Source organism: Apis florea, unplaced genomic scaffold, assembly GCF_048593485.1.
Source record: "Apis florea isolate Af1SG1 unplaced genomic scaffold, ASM4859348v1 contig_3170_pilon, whole genome shotgun sequence".
Lineage (NCBI taxonomy): Eukaryota > Metazoa > Arthropoda > Insecta > Hymenoptera > Apidae > Apis > Apis florea.
Window position 1 is genome coordinate 2,509,860 of NW_028256714.1, and position 18,603 is coordinate 2,528,462.

The following is an 18,603-nucleotide window of genomic DNA, read 5'->3' on the forward strand; positions in this document are numbered from 1 at the left end:
GTCAGGCAAGAAATCGTGGAGGATATAGAAGGAAAGGAGGAAGATCAGAAGGGTTGCGAGCAGAATGGAAGGAGGAACGATAGGGTTTCATACAGATATAGTGTAGGAGTCAGTGGCTATGCCACGGAAAATCACCAGGGACGAACGACGCTTTCAACAACGAGTTTCCTCGACTCTTGCCCGTTATTTCCCCGTTCTTTTTCCGTTTCCTTTCTTTGTCATCTTTCTTCCCTTTACTCCTTTTCCCCCTTCCCTCCTCTCCCTTTATAGAGCCAACGTTCTTTCGTCCATTTGTGCATATCTGATGGGCATAATCCCCGTTATTTCTTTTCGCGATAATTAAAGTGGATTTGTACCAGTCTTGGATCAGTCGTTCCTCCTCGTTTCATAATTTGGCTTCTATTGGTCTTTGTAGTGGAATCGATCGTGGATGATCCATGTTTCGTATCGAAGATTTTTGATTTCATTCTTTCACAAATGTGCATTGTTACATGGTAACAAATATTCTATAAAGATATCGTCGCGATATTTCAATTTCCATGCGTCTTTTATCTTCCAAACGAAGATACGAGAATTCATACAAATTTTTTCAGAGAAAACAATCCAATTCATTCATCCTAACACGAGGCAAAGAAAGTAACGATAAAGCTTTAACTTTCTCATTTTAATTAACGATAACAAGTTAATTATTATCATTGGAACTCCTTCTCCATAAAATCCATCCATCCAGTTAAGCAAATCATTCGATTATTAAAGGTAGAAATGTTAGCCCGCGGATCGAAATTTCACTCGCGATTACATATACGCTCACAAATATTTCACTTGGAAATGTCAGACAGTTTTCACATTCCCCGACGTGGAAATCAGAAGGCGCGTATCATTCGAATCGCAAACACGATCGTTCCCCGTTAACACGTGGTACAGCGTATAATTATGCCGAGAGAGAGAGAGAGAAAGAGAGAAGGGATACACAGCACGCGGTGTATTTGAACGAACGATGGATCCACGAATATCTGATTGAGCAAAAGGTAGCATCGATCAGGACGGAATTTATGCGGCTGGGACGCGTGTTTATTGACGGCTGCAGGCGAGAATACCTTAATGGTGGCTTCGTTACGCATGGCGGAATTTTCAAATTCACCCCTGGGCGATAGTTGGGCCTCTCCCTCCCCACCCCACGATAATGCGTGTTGCGCATTTCGAGTGTACACGCGACCGTTTAATCACTTCACTTCATTATGCGCGTAAATAAGTTTATAATTGTCGGATGCGACATCTCGTATGCGAAATACGCTTTAATCAGTTCACCATTGTATCACGTAAACAAAGATAGAAGATCGTAAGTTTATATAAGACGTTTTACATGATCGTATAAAGATATTTTGTTCGAAACGATGAATTATTCATAATAGTTTAACCCTTTGCCAACGTGTTAAGAGATGGAAAAAAATTATCAATTAATCGCATCGTAAAAACGTACGTTGAAACTCTACGTTCGAATCGAATCGAATTTTATTCGAAAGTTTATTCGATTAAAATATTTTAACGATACGTATAATATACGCAGTTGTGAAATATTTATCACGCTTGTGTGTATGTATAGTTCGATAAAATTAATAATCGTAAATATTAATCGTGGATATTCGGGTACTAGGGGATTCGAGAATGGCTCGAAAATGTTATATTCCGCGATAAAGCATCTCGAACGGTGCGGTATCGGGCTCGCATCGCTGCTAGAAATAGGGGGGCAATAAAGATAGGGTTTACAGCGGGGCTCGCATTCGACAGTATTGTCCGGTTCGCATATTAAGTTATCAGATCAATTACAGTTATTGCTTTATTCCGGCTCAACGCTTCGAAAGTTTCCGCAGAGCTGAGCCAGCTCGTTACCGGGCCAATTTTGCGGCTCGAGCGAAAATCGACGGAGTGTGAACGCCCGAACGCCAAAGTATTCGCGGAAAACAAATAGGGTAAAGGCAAAATGGCTCGTCGTTATTTTTCATCCCTTCCTCTCCCTCCCGAATTGTCGACAAAGTCAAACAGATTCACCGACTTTTTGCAACAACCCACTCGCTTTTTATTCATTTCCTTCCTTTTTTCTTTATTTTCCTCCTCCTTCTCCGCCCTTTCTCGCCCTCACTCCTTTTCCCCATTCGATTCAACGATTCAACGCAGAATTTCACGTTCGAACGAACGAACGAACGAACGTTCAGTGGAGAGATGAGAAACGAAAGGTGAAAAGTTGCCATTCGACCGTTGGATGCGCGCGAAAAGTTTGGCAAATAGTTTTCCATTGATTTACCGCCTCCCTCCACTATCCCTCTTGTATATCCATGGATATCCACAGTTTCGCGCGAAACTCGTGCTTCCTCCCCTCCTCGTCGAAATGAAATATCATCGAGGGTGGATCTCCATCGTAATTGTTTCGTCGTTGTTTCGATGCTCGAGACGAGGATTCATCATTATTATCGCGAAACAAACAGTTCAAGTAAGAGGGAGAGAATGGTGAAGCGCGATTGGCAACGAGCCACCGACCTTTTAATAGACTCAAGATTTCCTTCACTTTTTCTTTTCTTTTTTTTTTTTTTTCCATCCTCTATTGGGGTGGAGGCGGGCCAAGTTCGTTAACATAAAAGAATCCTTCGAGGATTCCGCGAATGAATTCGTGGGAGAGTCAGTTGCCGGAAATGGCGGAGGACGAATCGATAGCGCGTTCGAATACTGGGTCGGTAAGAAACGAGAGACTTCTCGATCGATTTCGAGAGAACTTGACAGCCGTGTTGCTGCCGTGTCTCCTCTAGATCTTGGGAGCAAGGTGTGGAGCGGGTAAAAGTTTAAAGATCGAGCCGATAATCGTGAAATTTTGCACGAAGCGAAATTTTTCTGCCTTCTCGAAAGATCTCGGAGAATCTTTGAGGAAGGAAGTTTAACGATTAAACGAGTGGAACGACACGAAACGCGTGAGAAGATGAAAGAAAGAAAGAAAGGAGGAGAAAACGTAGGCAACGTTTAGTTTCGAGGAATCGATATCGTTGTTACCTTTCTATAAATTATCTATCTCCTGGCTATATATTCCGTAAAGGGAATGCGAAACGAAGAAAGTTTATTCCTTTCATTATGTAAGGAATTATTGAACGCGTCGAATTATAGATGCACCAATTCTCGCCGCTGAATATCGAATTACCTCTTACTTCTTGAAATCTTTACGTCCTTCTCTGCACACCGTCGCCCTAGTTCTTACAATTCTACTTTTTAAACGTCTCGAAAGAATACAAATATTCATCATAACATATTTTAAAGAACTTAGAAAGCAGACAATATTCATAAACGCTCAGGATTTTTCTCAGAATTAAAGAATAATCGTTACAATTTCTTTTTCTTCTTTTTTTTTTTTTTTTTTTTGCTTTTATCATCGTGATTCGATAGAAAATCCGAAACGAAGGGTGGCAACAATTTACACGAAACCCAAAATTTCCAAGTTTCATGGATAATTGTAAACACGTTGGCGATTCGGTTGCACGTCTTTACGATTCGTCGAAACACGGTCGCGCCACATTGTAGCGCGATCGTTGGAAAACTTTATTAGATCGAAGGGAGCAGTCGCGACGAGGCAATATGCATGGATGTTTTATCGGTAACAGCCACTCGTGCACTCGCCTCTCTCGTGTCTTTTGAGCGGGAGCGCTTTAACCGACCTCTCCAAGTATTTATACGCGCCCCAGCTCGACTGTGCGAGCTCAAAGCGATCCCTTCTCGGAAAATCGTTCGAGTGAGACGGCGCGACGGGTGTAACGAGTTCGCCAACCGAACCTCTCCCCTCAACAGCGCGCCCTTCTTTTTCTCGCGTCGTCTCCTCCGCGTTTATTCTCCTCCACTTGGACGGATCCCTCCTCCCCCACGTTGTTAATTTTCGCCTCCAACGTCTGCTACGCGAATCCTATTCGCATCTCTATTAACCGGTTGGCCTCGAGCTCGATGCTCACTTTTTGTCGTACGCGGTTGCAACTCTCGACTGTAACGCGTCTTTTGGCTCGATGGCCGAACCTAATTTCATTCACGCCGGTCTACGAGATCTACGATAGCTCCTTTCTTGAAGGAATGCTTCGATTGTCCGTAAATCAATTTTCATCATGAAACGAATTGAACGGAATGTTTATTACTCGAACGAAACAATCTTGTACAATCTTTTCTCTCTTCTTTTGATTGATTGTACGAAGCTTGGGTATTAATTAAAAACACAATTCACACAATTCGATCCTTTCCAGAATCTACACCGAATTTCGGACGAACCTTGGACCATCGTTAGAACCGATCGAGCGTGTTAATTCAATTTTCATCCCCTTGCGCTTTTTGCAAAACGAAATCGTTGTTCCTCCTGGATATTCGGGACGAATTGAATGATAATCGAGTGATAATTTTGCAAGGGAGATTCAGGCGAGGAGAGGGAAGAATGCGTAAACCGTGGAAACGATGTTGCGAAGTCGTAAATCACTCTCTTAACGAAAAGTCTTTGTTGCAATTTATGCGAGGCGAGCCGGTAAATCATTTCGCGAACCGATGGGGCAATTTATAACAATTAAGTGCGCGGCTGTGCAGCGACTGTGGTGGTGGCAAGGAGCTTTCCTCGTTCGTGGAGAAAAGGAGGCTGTAGTTGGCTCCGCGCGTGAGAACCGTAATAAGTCTTAATAAGTACGCCGGTAACGGCACACGCTTTGAGAAAGCCGCGCTGTCTTTCCTTCTCCTTTCTTATCTCTCTCTCTCTCTCTCTCTCTTTCTTTTCTCCTCGCTCCAGCCTCCGTATCGACTTGCCGCCTCCGTTCTTTCGTTGCAAGGGAGAGGAGGGGGGAAGGGTGGAAAAATACTCGAAGCGTCAATATTCCGCGAAAGCTTAATTACACCCTTGATTTTATCAAACGAAACGATTCGACCTAATTACGCTCGCCATCCACAGTTTTATGAAATATTTGTCCGTGAACCGTTCGATTCGGTGGAATGGGATAAGGAAATTCGGGTGAAATTTTAAAAGGATATTTTTTTTTTTAACTTCATCATTTTGAGAATATTCTTCGTGTAAATTTATTATTGTTGTAATACGAAAAGGAAAAAAGACAATAATGTGGAAAACTTTAATGCAAATCGACGAGATTTTCGAGATACTTCTTTTTAACTTTGCAATAATAAATAAAACAGTTCGAGGTTAATCTTGCGCTGGCAACTTTCCTCGATCTTTATGCGAGTCTTGATAATCTTTTTTTCGGATTTCACGATAAAGATAGAGATGTAGGAAAATTCTTTGAGATAAATAATTTCTAGACAACGATGGGATCTTTAGCTTTAAAGATAGATAGATAGATAGATCACGCGCAAAGGATGAACGAAGTCGAAGGATAAACGGACCTGACGAAGCTTAATCTCAAAGATGTCTGACACGAGTCCCCAGATGGAGGTTTATTGCCTCGTAACGTACCACCGACCACACGAGTTCAATAACCTAACCCCACCAAGTAGAGTTGCACGTATTCGGTCGAAACACGGGATTTCGAAGGTTCAACGATTATTTGTAACAATTCGAAGAAAAAACCGATCATCGAATAACTTTTCGAAAAAATTCAAAATCATCCTTCGGCCTATGATTTATCTGAAAATTACTTCGTTTTATAATAATAACATAACCGCCTATTGTTGCTTCGAATGCAGAGGAAAAATAATAAGCCGAGTCCAGCCCATTCTCGAGTAATCTCGAAGCATTCGTCGCTCCCCATTTTCTCACCTTTCAGTCCTTGGTCCTGGCAATTAGTATGCCCGTTGAGAATCCGCTCTTGATTATCATATTCCCATTGAAGACGATTTCGGTTGGATTCCAGTAATTTGCCGGGTGCACCGCGAGGAATATTCATTAAGGCAAGATACGGGGAACGCGATAAAAATTCTTTGAAAATTTAGCCAAGTCCAACGCCGTTTCTTGATTTTCCGCCGGGCGGAAGCTCTTTATTTGATCTTAACGCGTATCCTGCTCGTTAAGATGCAGACGGGCGAAGGAGCGGTGTGAGTCATTTGATTCGCTGACTCAACCCGCTCGCCTGCGAGCCGAAATTCCGGATGCGCCAATTACGAAGCCCGATAACAGCTTTCGCCGAAAAGTGCATCTATCGTTCGCGTTATCGCTTCGAATTAATAATTCTCGGCTCGGCCAATTAACAGCGGAACTCACGGCAACTCGTTTCGACGTAAAAAGATCGTTGGTTAACCGCCAGTTTAGAAGAATTTAATTTTCTTCACCCATTAAGGGAATCACTTATAGGGGATCGTTATTAAACGATCGAAGAGGATTCGAGAGTCGAACTATATGCCAATTTTTGTCCCTTGTCCGACTGAATTGAAACTGCATTCTCATTTTTTAAATTTCGAACGATAATTTCTCATTGAAATATCTAATTAGACGCGAAATTGGATCGAAGCCCCTTCTTCGATTATCTTAAATTGAACGTTCGGTAAATAATATTGGACACCGATTGGAAACGCGTTAATCGACGCGAGTTGATACGAGGGCGTTCGAAGCCTCGTTTTCGAAGGCATGAGAATCGATTTTTGCAAAGCCAGCGTAATTACAATGACGGATCCAATTAGAGGGAACGAGGTTCTGGGTGTCGCGTAAGTGCGCCGAGAATCCGCCAAAAGTGAGTATTCTCGTCAGGTATTCTGATTGGAATATCTAATCAGGAGTCTATGAGGGACCCTGGAGACGAGACCGCCAATTTGAACCGGTGCCAGCTTTCTCCTCCGCCGTGACATTGCTCCCGTTCCCTCTCGGTTACGTCGAATTGAAACTTGAACGTTCCTTTATCCACCTCCCTCTTTTTTCTCCCTCTCCTCAAAGGAACCGCGTCTCAAAGCTATTATCGTCCGCGACTATTTAGACGATCTTAGCTCGATATTCTTTGCAACGTGACGAGACGAGAAATCACTTTTTCATATACGGCACCGTATACATATTTTTGAAGCGATCGAGATACGACAGAACGGTAATTAGGAGGGGTTCGTCCCTGTATCGCCCACCCCTCGTCTAGACGCTGTGTGTTATCGCTGGTGTGGTAGATACGGCATGCGGAGAGAATGACTCAACGGTTTGCACGGCTCGTGCGTTACGTGTCCCGGACACGTTTCGCGACATACCGCAATCTAGGGTGACGTATTGCCAGGCGTAAGCGAAAAAACACGTCCTCCACCTTTGTGAAAGGTGGTCAAAGTGGTGGTTTCGTTTCACCAGCCGTGTGAACGCGTACGTGATTTTCGATCGATGGGAAATGCTTTTCCTTTTTTTTTTTTTTTGTATTCGAGGTTAATATATATATATATGAGAATGGGAAGGGACGATTATCGAGAGATTAACGAGTTGTTTTCTCGTTACCTTGGTTAATTCCATTGATCGTGACACGCGTTGTCGATTGCTCGTGCGAGGATACACCATTGATTGAATCTAAATAACGACACGGCCCCGGCCATAGATTGCATCCTGCGCAGGATGAATATTCTGGATGTAGCGGGCTGTCGGGTTTAGCACACAATCAAGCATTATCAGGTACGGCCAGACAGTAATTAATGGCATGGCCGGGTCAAACAGTAATCAATAATCAATGGTCACTCATAATCAGGTCAATGGTACGAAGCCACATCACTTAGATCGGATCTAAACGTGATATCAAATTCAAAGGTAAACATAGCCACGATGCGCTTGGCTTCGATACGCAAAATATTCGCGAGTAAATTTCGCTTTCGAGTGGACTCGAAGCGTGATTTAACGACAAAAATGATATGGACGAAGATTAGTGTTGTTTCTTCGATTCGAGGGGTTCTAAAATCTCGCGAAGAACCTTTTGCAAATTCGAGAAGAATAATTTTCGAACGTCACGTTTCCATCCATCGATCGCGCAAATTGTCGAAATTGACACGAAGACCTCGTACGATCCCCAATGCGGAACAAGTTGCACTCTTCCAAAGGAAAGCTTCGAATGAGGAGAGACAGGAGCGGGGTCGACGACGATTACAAAGGTTATACCTCGACCTTTAACCTCAACCCCTCGGCTCGCGCGGAATCTCCTCCGGCAGCCAGGACTCGAAGCTCGTTCGCGAGTACGTAGAACGGCGGCCTCGACCCGGTGGTGCACAAGCTATTACTCCCCGAAAACTTACTTTTCCCGGGGAAATTACTTGGCGAAAGTATCTTATTTCGTCGACGGCGCGAGAAGAGACGTCGTCTAGTTTCCCATTTTCGAGGTTTCGGAGGAGCGGCCATCTGTGTCACGCGCCTGCGTCGCCCCGTGTATTTTGGGGTGGATTAGGCTTGACTGCTCGTAGATCAAGACTGCTCGAGACAGTGTAGTAGGCGTCGAATTGAACAGGGAACGATGTTTGTTCGTGCAGAAGACATCGTTGAATGGAATTAGATGAAGAGATATCCTAATTGTTTGGAGGGATTGGTTTTATGCCTTTCGATGGGATCGATTCTTGACTGTTTACATTTGAACAGGGAAATTTATTTATGTTCAATTCTTCTAGAGTACGTAATTTAATCAAGAGATGGAGAGTATTGTTTTATTTCATTTAACATAATTCCATTCACGAAATCTCTAGAGGTGTGCAAAATTGTTGATATTTCCTATACAACGTAATTACGATAAATATCCTTGGAAACGAGGAATCGAGGAGGAATTAAACAATTGAAATATTTTAAAAATTCTTTAGACGCGTTCATCATTTTCTGTTTGACGTTGGCTTACGAATATAATTTCCACGAATATCAATTTCGCAGATTTCGTCGATAAACGTTATTGTTATCCACAGTTTCGTGAAATTCTCTTTCCGTTTTCATCCCTTCTCGCGAATTTCTTCGCGATCGAGCCTCTATAATCCGATAACGACAAATCCGGTTAAAACGGTTAAAACGAAAACAGTCACTTAATACATCAAGTGGAACAGGCTGAACATTCGTCGATCTCTCTCCCTCTCTCTAAATCCCAGAATCCATATCGCTGATACCCCGATTCTACGGCAACAAAATTTCGCCGTAGGACTTTTCATTCCGTTGCCATGTAAACCCTCTTCTTAACATCATAGGGACGGATTATTTTTAATCGGATACAGTCGGAAATACCTACCTAGGAGATTAAAGAAAAAATTCGGTCGGAATTTCCATTCGATTAGACGACTCGCAAAAAAAAAAAAGAAAAAAAAACAAGAAAAAAAAAGGGGGAGAGAAAAAAAAAGAAGGGAAGAAGGGGAACAACATCCCCTCTTCTTCATTCCGAGCGGATCGTTCATGCAAATTGTACACGGTGTAATAGGGGAGGGGGGGGAGGAGGAGGAAATAGAATCACTCCTCCATTCTCCTCCCCCTGGCGCGCGAGGTAAGCCAGAATCTGGGTTAGGGAGGTCTAATCAGGACACATTGAATTATACGGTTATCGTGGCTTCGCATAATGTTGCATAATGCCGTGGCATTCGATCAATTATGCGACGATATTTGTGCTCAATTATGCAACTAAGCCAGGCATTCTCGCGCCGTTATCGGCAATCACTTTTCGGCCATCCACCCGGCATTCACGCGGATTACAGATTTCCTAATCTAACCGATGCCGTTTGCCCGACCGTTAGCCCGTATACATCCTGTCGCGTTAATTAACGCCATGTTGTTGCTGCACACGGCCAAACGATTTTCGGCCGTGTTTCTTTCTTTCCGCTATCTCCATCATTGTTCATTGAATTTCAGAGCCAATTTCGATCGGAGGCTAATAACCCGTATCCTTCTCCCTCTCCCTCTCTCTCTCGATCCCCTCTTCCTTCCTCTATCACAGAACAGAAGAGGAGAGGAATTTGCAGCAGTTTTAATTATCATCGCTCTCGCCGAGCCGCGAAAAATTAGATTTCCGGCCGTAATTGAACGATTGACGGCCATCGGCGATACGAGAAGGAATCACGCTTAATTCTTAAATTTCCCTGCTGATCTCGTTACCTCGTATCGATCACCGCCGGTTTCCTTTCGACACGATTCACATCGGTGTTTCGGTATACCCGTAGAGGAGAGGTGGAAGGAGAAGTGGGAGAGGGTGAGAGAGGATCTGGAGAGGCAGTTAACGAGAAGATAACACGGGGGCACGCGTGCCAGGAGAGGCAAAAAGAGAGGTCGCTGGCACGCGACCACTTGCCGCGTCATCCCCTTCGAATCTTTCCGACATTCGACTCTTTCTCGTATGAGTAATCGCGCACGCTTATTATTACGTCAATCTAGGAAGATTTTTATAAACGTCTTCTTACAATCAAGCGTCTTTTTACACATTTTTAAGAGCGTAAAATCCTTTTTTTCCTTTGATCGGGGAATTCGTAACTCGGAAATAATAGGAGTGGGATCGCGCATCGTTTCAGAGTTGGAGTCCGTTAACCCGTTGAAAAAGTAACTAGTTAAAAATTTCGAACAAAGTTACTTTATACTAATTACCTCATTAGAACGAATAACGTTTATAGTTTATCCGTTTCTCATATGTAATCTCAACCCTTTCGGCGTTATTTCCAATTATCAATACGATAAATTATCGAAGTAAGTTTATTCGTAACTTTTATTAAATTTGCTGCTCGAATCCAATTTTCACCGACTTTCGGATCGATTTAGACAAATTACGTACGATTACCTTTATCATTATCTTCTCTCTCTCTTTTTCTTATTTCGCTTTATTTTCGTTTCTCCACTCGCGATCTCGCCTCCTCATCGCCGGTCCAGGAACGTTCTCCCACGACCACGGCGTATAAAGGCGAACGACCTCGTCGTCGCGGAAGGGGGAGGTGGGAAGGCTGAAAGATGGAGGACCGCGCGAAAGGGGAAAACGAAGCGGCCGACGCGGAGGAAATAAAGCATTTCGCGAGGCGAGTGAATGGGGGAAGGAGGAGGAGGAGGAGGAGGAGGGGGGGGGAGAAAGGGGTATAATTTTCGTTTCTTCCGCGGTCGTATTTCGCGAAGACAATGCTCCCTGGGAACCGCAATCCTGGGTGCAACCGACCCAGAAAACACGGCCCGGGATTACCGTGCAACGATAGCTTGCTTTCCGCCCGCCTGTTTGTCTCCGCGCCTCCGCGACGTCACGCTTTTCGCCCGGACGGGGACGAGGAGAGAAGGGGCCGAACGGTGTGAAACAAAAGTATCCGGCAAAATGGTTCCGCTACGCGAAAATGAGGGGAGACGGTGAAGCGATCGGAGATAGCCGAGAGACTGGTTATTGCGAGCGCGTGATTCCGGTTCGAACGATTTTGGGGGGGAGGCATATTTTGCGATCGTTACACGGTGATATGTTCTCTTTTTCTTTTGTAAAAGTTTCTGAACCCGTTTCCCGAACAACGATCGAAAATAATTTTAGAAAATAATTTAGTTGAGGGTCATTTAGTTGAAGATCCAATTTTCGTGGTGGCACGAAATTTTCGTTATTATATTCTATCCATTGTTGTTAGATTCCCACGTTGAATTATAATTGAATTTCATCTTATTTACTCTTATTACTGTTGCGTTATTCGTGTGTGTTATTCAGATTGAATAATATATATGAATTTTTTATTTGCAATCAGCTTGATCGTTAAAATTTTATTCGCTCGTGTGTCGCGTTGTGTAACTTTAACAGCGCGAGATGTTCCTTTCTTTTCTTGCATTTAAAAAAGAGTCTATAGAGTATATCGAGAAAATTATAGGATGGAATTAAGAAAAGAGTTTAACTCGCGTCTCGTAATTTAATGTGTAAGTAAAGAAACTGGGACGTTTTTTTTTTTTTTTTTTTTTTTGCCTTCGTAACAGAGTTTACAATCCCGTGGAAATTATAGGTAGCGGGAAGATCGAAATGGAAAAAGTTAAATCGCGTCTTGCGTGTGCATCATAATTCAAAACTGGGGACTAGGCTTTCTTACCTTGAACGACTTGGATCACCCTGTGATTAGAGGTAGATTAGTTTCTACCTGCAATTTCCGTCAACTAGCCAATTTAATTCGACGTTAAACAGACGTGCCGGATGTAAATTCTCGATCCGTGTTCGAGAATTCGGAGAATGGTACCGGATACTCCACTTTATTTCTCTTTTAATCAATATTGCTTGTTGGAAAAAAAAGAAAGAAAGAAAGAAAGAACTAAGATAAGATTTCGTTGATTAAACGGTTTCGAGAGAGAGAGAGAGAGAGAGAGAGTTATTCAAAGTGCTGCAGCATTTAAACCAACACATATCGATCCCCTATGGAACCTCTTTGAGAGGTTCACGCTGAGATTGCCTTGATCGTTCGGTTGAATGAATTCGGCTCAAGAACCAAGATAGGAAACTTCAGAAGCCGGGCTCCTTGTTAAATTTGTAAGACTGGAAACTTTTTCTATTATTAAACTCGTATCCGCTCGTATTCGATTAACTCTCCCATTCTGGGTCAGCTCGAAATCAATTCTATTATTCCCCCCCCCCCTCCCCTCCCCTCCCTTCGAATTAATACGATGCTTCGATTGCATTCGATTCCATTCGAAAAATTAGAAAATTAATCCGAAATTAGTTTAGTTTTCTTTTTCTTCTTCTTCTTCTTCTTCTTCTTCTTCTTCTTCTTCTTCTTCTTCTTCTTCCACTCGTGAACTAACTAATTTTAAGAAATCGTTCGATTATCATTGCGAATTTGTATCAAGCGACGAAAGAAGGAGCACAATTACAACGAACAGGAACGCATAGAACGAATCTCTCGAGCATCGAAACCAAAAAAAAAGAAAAGAAAAAAATTTGCACAATCTTCCGTCACAATATTCCAATACAAATTTGCGGAATTCCGTGTTGACAGAGCAGCGCCCTGTCATCGAATGAATTCGTTATTAGATTGAATAACCCTGCCGCGAGCAGGCGAAGCTTTCTCGATGAATCCTTTAGCAACGGTTCGTCTGTGCACTCGTCAAATTTCCATCCGGCTCTCGCAATCTCGCTTCCGTCTTTTCCGCATTAAATCAGATATACGCTCGCTACGTATTTACCCCCGTTCTACGTCTATTCGCGAATTCTTAAGCGAAATATTATACGAGTCAGACCTGTGTTTTATCGCACCCAACCTCCTGTCCAATCGTAAAAATGATAAAGAGGGGTATCTATTACCTAAGGGCTGCGGCCAATCTCAAATCCGGGGAACACGTAAAGGGATGCGGCGATCTGTAGATCGCATCTCCTGGAATCAATGCGACAAACCTTCTTCAACCGTTGTCGCGTCTTATCGTTTCTACGCGAGAGCAATTTTATAAGAATTTTTCGATTCGTTTTCGTATTTTTGGACGAAAGGAACTGTTTTATTCCGAGTGGTTTTAATTGTTTGAAGGGAAGCGCGATGTGTTGCGATCGTTCGACGGGGAGAGCAATTTTGGATTCGGGTCAAGTTAGAAAGGTGAATACGAGAGAGAATATTCGGTAACTCGAAACTGGAATAATATTTCATTGCTTCGTGGTTAAATAAGAATTCTCGAGGCTGAAGCTGTTCTATCCTCGTGCTTGCAGATTTTCTTCCAACCACGAAGTCGAAGATGCAGTGAAACGTCAACGAACAAGCGAAGACGCACGCCCAACGACCCGGTGAGTACTTGCCTCCGTTCAATCGGCTCTTTTCATTCGTATTACCTTGCTTAAGTCACGGGCGAACAGCGCAATTGGCTGACTCGATCGAAATCCAGTATCGTTGACGATGGCTTAAAAATTTCCAAACCTTTCTTCCCTTAACCCAACGTTCCTCCTCCACGTTCCTCCTCCAAAAATCCTCGAAATATCCTCCTCCTTTTCCCCGATTGCGACGATTTCCAACGAACCGAGGATATCATCCAAGTATCTCGAGTACACCTCTCGGCCCATCTCTCACGAATTTCATAAAGTTTCATCTTCGTGGTGCACGTTTCACGAAGATGCACGTCGGTGAAAATTGGCGCGATTCGAGCCAAGAGCTCGAGGTCCAAATCGAAATCTAAGCCGCGGCGTCGATATACGCGTGGCTCGTACCATAAATCCAGGGCTCCGCTTCTCTCCGCTGGAAAATGGGGTTACGGGATGCGGATGCAGCGGCCGGCCAATCCAATCAACTTATCCGAGAGGAACTTATGACAGGAATTTCATAAAACGAGGAGAGGAAGGGAGGGGGGAGAAAAAGGATAATTCACACGATTTCCCACTTCTCCCTCTCCTTCAACCATATTCCTAATCGAATTGTCGAAGGTTTTTTTTTTTTTTTTTTATCTTCGTTAGGATTGTTGTTCGGGCCAGCCGAATTTTCACCCCACTCGTTGTCCCCTTCTCGCAAGGGTTCATCGATCCGATTTCAACCGGTGATCGAACCGTAATAAATGTCGGCGGTCATCGTCTCGACCCTCCCCCTCTCCTCGTTACCCCACGGCTTCCGTGTAAAATTCATTCACCCTTTATAACAATAATGACCCTCCGCTCGCCCGCTGAATCATTCATGTCGTCGAGGGGACCACGTTTGCGGAGTGTTCGTCAGCTAGCGTGCGATTAACGTGCATTAGCCGAGGCAACTTGCCGTCCCTGAAGAGGACAGAAGTGGCCTTCCACGGAACGGAGGAAGCTTCGAAATACGGTCTTATCGTCCCGTTGTAGTCTATTATCGTTCTTCCATCTTGTTTCCACTCGAAGCAGGTAGAAACGAGGCCGTTAGCTTTAACTTTTTTCCCCCATTATTGTCGAATGATGCGGTTTTATTTTTTATTTTTTTTTTCCTTTTTTCTTTCTTTAGGGAGAGATCGCAAAATCGTTGAATTAACCACTTCTTTCTTCCAACAATATTGATCTTTCGTTGATATTATTCTTTTTTTTTTTTTTTCCAAAAGTTTTATTGTCATTTTTAAAGAAAATATTCAAGTGTTTCAAGAATTACCGCGAAAATCTAACGAATCGTGAAATCTAACTCTAACTCAAAAAAGATTGTTGGAAACATTGTTGGAAAGATTCAATATCGCGAATAGATTCGATAAAAAAAGAAGGGTAGGTAGGATCTCGGTCACGGCAAAAGAGAGTTACGAAATTAGATATAAGAGACAAGTTGTTGTAACGTAATTACATCGAATCAAAAATATCTCGTATTCCATACGAGAAAGCAAAAGCCGATTAAAGCTTCTTTAGTTTTCTTCAACCTTCTCTCCCACTTATCCCCGTTCGCCCTTTACATCTTGCTCGAGAGAAAATCGAGTCAACGAAGAGTCTTGGAGAAAGTCCCTGGAAGGGGAGGATAAGTCCATTGCGAATGCGTAACCGAATTATCGAAGTTTCTCGACGAGCGGGTCCAGATTTAAAAATCCTTTGAACGCTTCCATTGTGTCGCTTCGTCATCGCGAAAATCAACGAGAAGTTTTCAATAATACCCCATTAATCGAGATTCGTTGATTCGTCATAACACCTCTGATTTAATTCCGATCGATTCTTTCTTAAGCACGTACGATGATCGTTTGTACGAAACGATACAATTCGTCATTAAGGAATAGGGAATAGGAATAAACTGTGTTATGTGGATGGATGACGATGTTTCTTACTACACTGAGCTCACTGTGTCTCACGTAGAAGACAAAACAGAATGGAAACAAAAGTGAAAGAAAGAAAATTCAAATTTAAAAGAAATAATTGTTTTAATATAATGTGAGTGATCGAACGCGTTTCAATAATTAAGAAATATTCCGTAATTGGTAAAAGTGACTTACAGTTGTGATCGACTGTAGACAGAAATAGAATCATCCAAGTGCGAAATGCAACTATCGAACGGAAAGAAAAAAAAAAAGCTAAGAAGCTAAGAAAGAAAGAAGTTAAAAAACGTTCAAGAGGTCGAGGAACGTTGTGCAGAATGGATTGGAAAGAGATCGAGACGCAAGATTGGCCTCGAAGCTATCGACTTCTTTCCACTCACCGGAAACAAACCACCTTTCCAGACAGTGGCTCCTCTGTGTTTCGAGGCCGCGGCGAACTTGGCAGGATTTCTTGCGGCCGCGGTGATACGCAATCTTGCCCGTATAAATCGTTCGTATTCTCTCTCGATTCGAGCGAACGTGGGGCGTGGTTCGGCTCGTGGAGGAAATACGGTCGAACGGGTGCAGGAAATGTTTCCTTCTTCCGGAATCGGAAGAGCGGGTCGGAACGGTGATTACGCTGTTGCTTCGTCGCTGACGGTTGATGGCCAGTTTACGTGCACGATGATACGTTTGTTATCAGAGATAATAAGAGGAATCGGGTTTGCTCGATATAGACGAGTCGATTTATCGCAAACCGAACGCCACTCGACCGACTTTTTCGATTATTTCTTTCTCGCAACTTTCCTCATCTCTTAACTTCCCTCGGTATCATCAGTTTCGCGAAATGTATTTGATCATTTTTAATATCTTAATTTATCAGGTTTACTTTACGATTTCAAGAAAATAATGTGTAATAATAATTTGTGTCTCGTTTAAATTAATGTTTGCAACGAGCGATTTGAAGGAAAGAGAAATATTTTGTACGTTTCGTGGAAATTGATCCGTATAGAAGGAGGAATTTGAACGTTTTGCGATCATATAGGAGGATAAAGTATCGCCACGCTGGTGAAACGAATTAAATAATTAGGGAAATCGGAAATCTGTGTAATCTTTTCCCATCGTGCCAATAATATTTTACGGAATATTTCCGATGGATTGAAAATCGGGATACCGTGGAAACGAGGGTATTTCGCGAATTTATTAGATAATGGAAGGAAAAAAAAAAAAAAATCGGAGGAATTTGTCTGGCCGATGGAAACACGGTGCGCGGGAGGGAGGGGAGAAGTTAGCTTTGATACGGGTGAAATATGCATATACCGCGATTGTATGCATATGCAACAGTGGCCGCAGTATAAATACCATATTGTGGGAAAATATTTAATGACGTATCGACAAATGTGAACCGCGCGAGGATTACACGGGGCACTGCGGCGCATCGCTTTTCCATTTCGCGTTTACCGCTGATTGGTCGTGCTTAATGAACCAAAAAACGGGGTCCTACTTTTGGAACGTTATCGTTAATCGATACCGCCGCCCTTCGTCACTGTGTCAACTTCGCGCGTATGAATTTTTGATTCATATTAAATCACGATTGAATATAAACACCCGATGGAAATTACAATTATTATGGAAATTCGAAAGTGCGTAGTGTCCAACGAGGGGATGTTAAACGGTCATAAAGCCCATTAAAATCTCTACGTACTTTTGCGTACATTTTATACTTATATTTTGGGAAAAAAGGAAAATTGAAAACAGGGACATTAAGAAAATTTTAAGGAATAGAAACCAGACCCCAATATAATTATTTATACGCAAGATAATACCGTGCATCGATCTTCTGTCCCGAAGGAACAGAAATGGGACGAGAGAGAGAGAAAAAAAAGAAAAAATTACAATTCATCCAATCTTCCCTAATTTCCAAGCAAATACGATAAACGTTCCTCGGATTCTCTCGGCCGCGTCTTTGTGAAAAATACCTGCTAGCCTTCCCTCCGCTCTCTCGAGAGGGGAAACGGAAACACGGGGATAAGGCGTATTATCCGTTGCAACCGCATAAACGAACGCAATTACACCAATAAGGATAGCCCGGCGTTAAAATCGGCATTGAGCCGGGGAGGAAGGGGTGGGGCGGCGCAAGATTTTAGCGTGGTGGAAGGCGTTAAGCTAAGCCGTAATCGTCTTATTCCGTGTTAAATCTCTTCTTCGCTTCGGCCTTCCGTTCCTCGAAAGCGCTTCCGACTGCAGCGCCGCCACCGCGATATGGCTCGCCGCCATTGTCTCGCGGCTTACACAGCCACTGGCGCACGCTTATAAGCAGGTGCCTTCTGGAATGCAAGGATTAAAAGCCCGTTCTTGCTTTCTTTGAGGAAGCGCTTTCCCGCGCCACGGTTGAAACGCTCCGCGATGTCGCTCCCCACCGACGACAAAATAAATTAAGAATTCGCGACCGGAACCAACGTTTCTCTCTCTCCCTCCCCCCTTTTCACGTTTTATTCCTACTACTAGCTGAATTTCATATTCTTCGTTTCAAAGGATTCCGAGAATTCCGCCAGGTTGCTCGGATTCAATTAGAAAAATTGTTATGTCATCGAGTAGAATGTTTTCCTCTTTTCTTCCTTTTCTTTCCTTCTCTCTTTCTCTCTCTCTCTCTCTCTCTCTCTTTCTTCCCTCCTCTTTCAGCCACACACACACACGCACACAGTTCGCTTTGTGAGGCGAGCGAAAAATGTGGAATATTTTCTGAACTTTTCTCCACTTTGAAATGAAAAATATATTTCCTCGGCTTGGCGCAAGTTGTTATATCGGCGATGTAATTCATCGTAACAGTTTGCAACTCAATATTACCATTAACGTTTCGTTTGGAGTGATATAAGTGTCTCGTATCGAAAAGTTGTATTTTGTTATATATATTCTTAATATTTGACACCGAGACACGAAATCTTTCGATCCAGAATAATTCTGGTTTATTTACGGTGTCATTCTATTCAGTCCTGGGGGATTTTTATTATATCTGTCACGTTTCGTCAACTCGATTCTCAAGATTACATCGAAATAAATTGCGGATG

The 18,603-nt window shown here is 43.0% G+C and overlaps 1 protein-coding gene across 3 annotated transcripts in view; it reads left to right on the plus strand.

Annotated features, from left to right (window-relative positions):
- Positions 1-18,603, plus strand: part of Ddr (discoidin domain-containing receptor 2) — a 224,093-nt gene that overhangs the window by 32,234 nt on the left and 173,256 nt on the right. For all 3 annotated transcript variants that reach the window (XM_086910350.1, XM_086910351.1, XM_086910353.1), the window contains exon 2: positions 13,536-13,610. The gene's annotated coding sequence lies outside the window, so the exon portion shown is untranslated. The remainder of the gene's footprint in view (positions 1-13,535; positions 13,611-18,603) is intronic.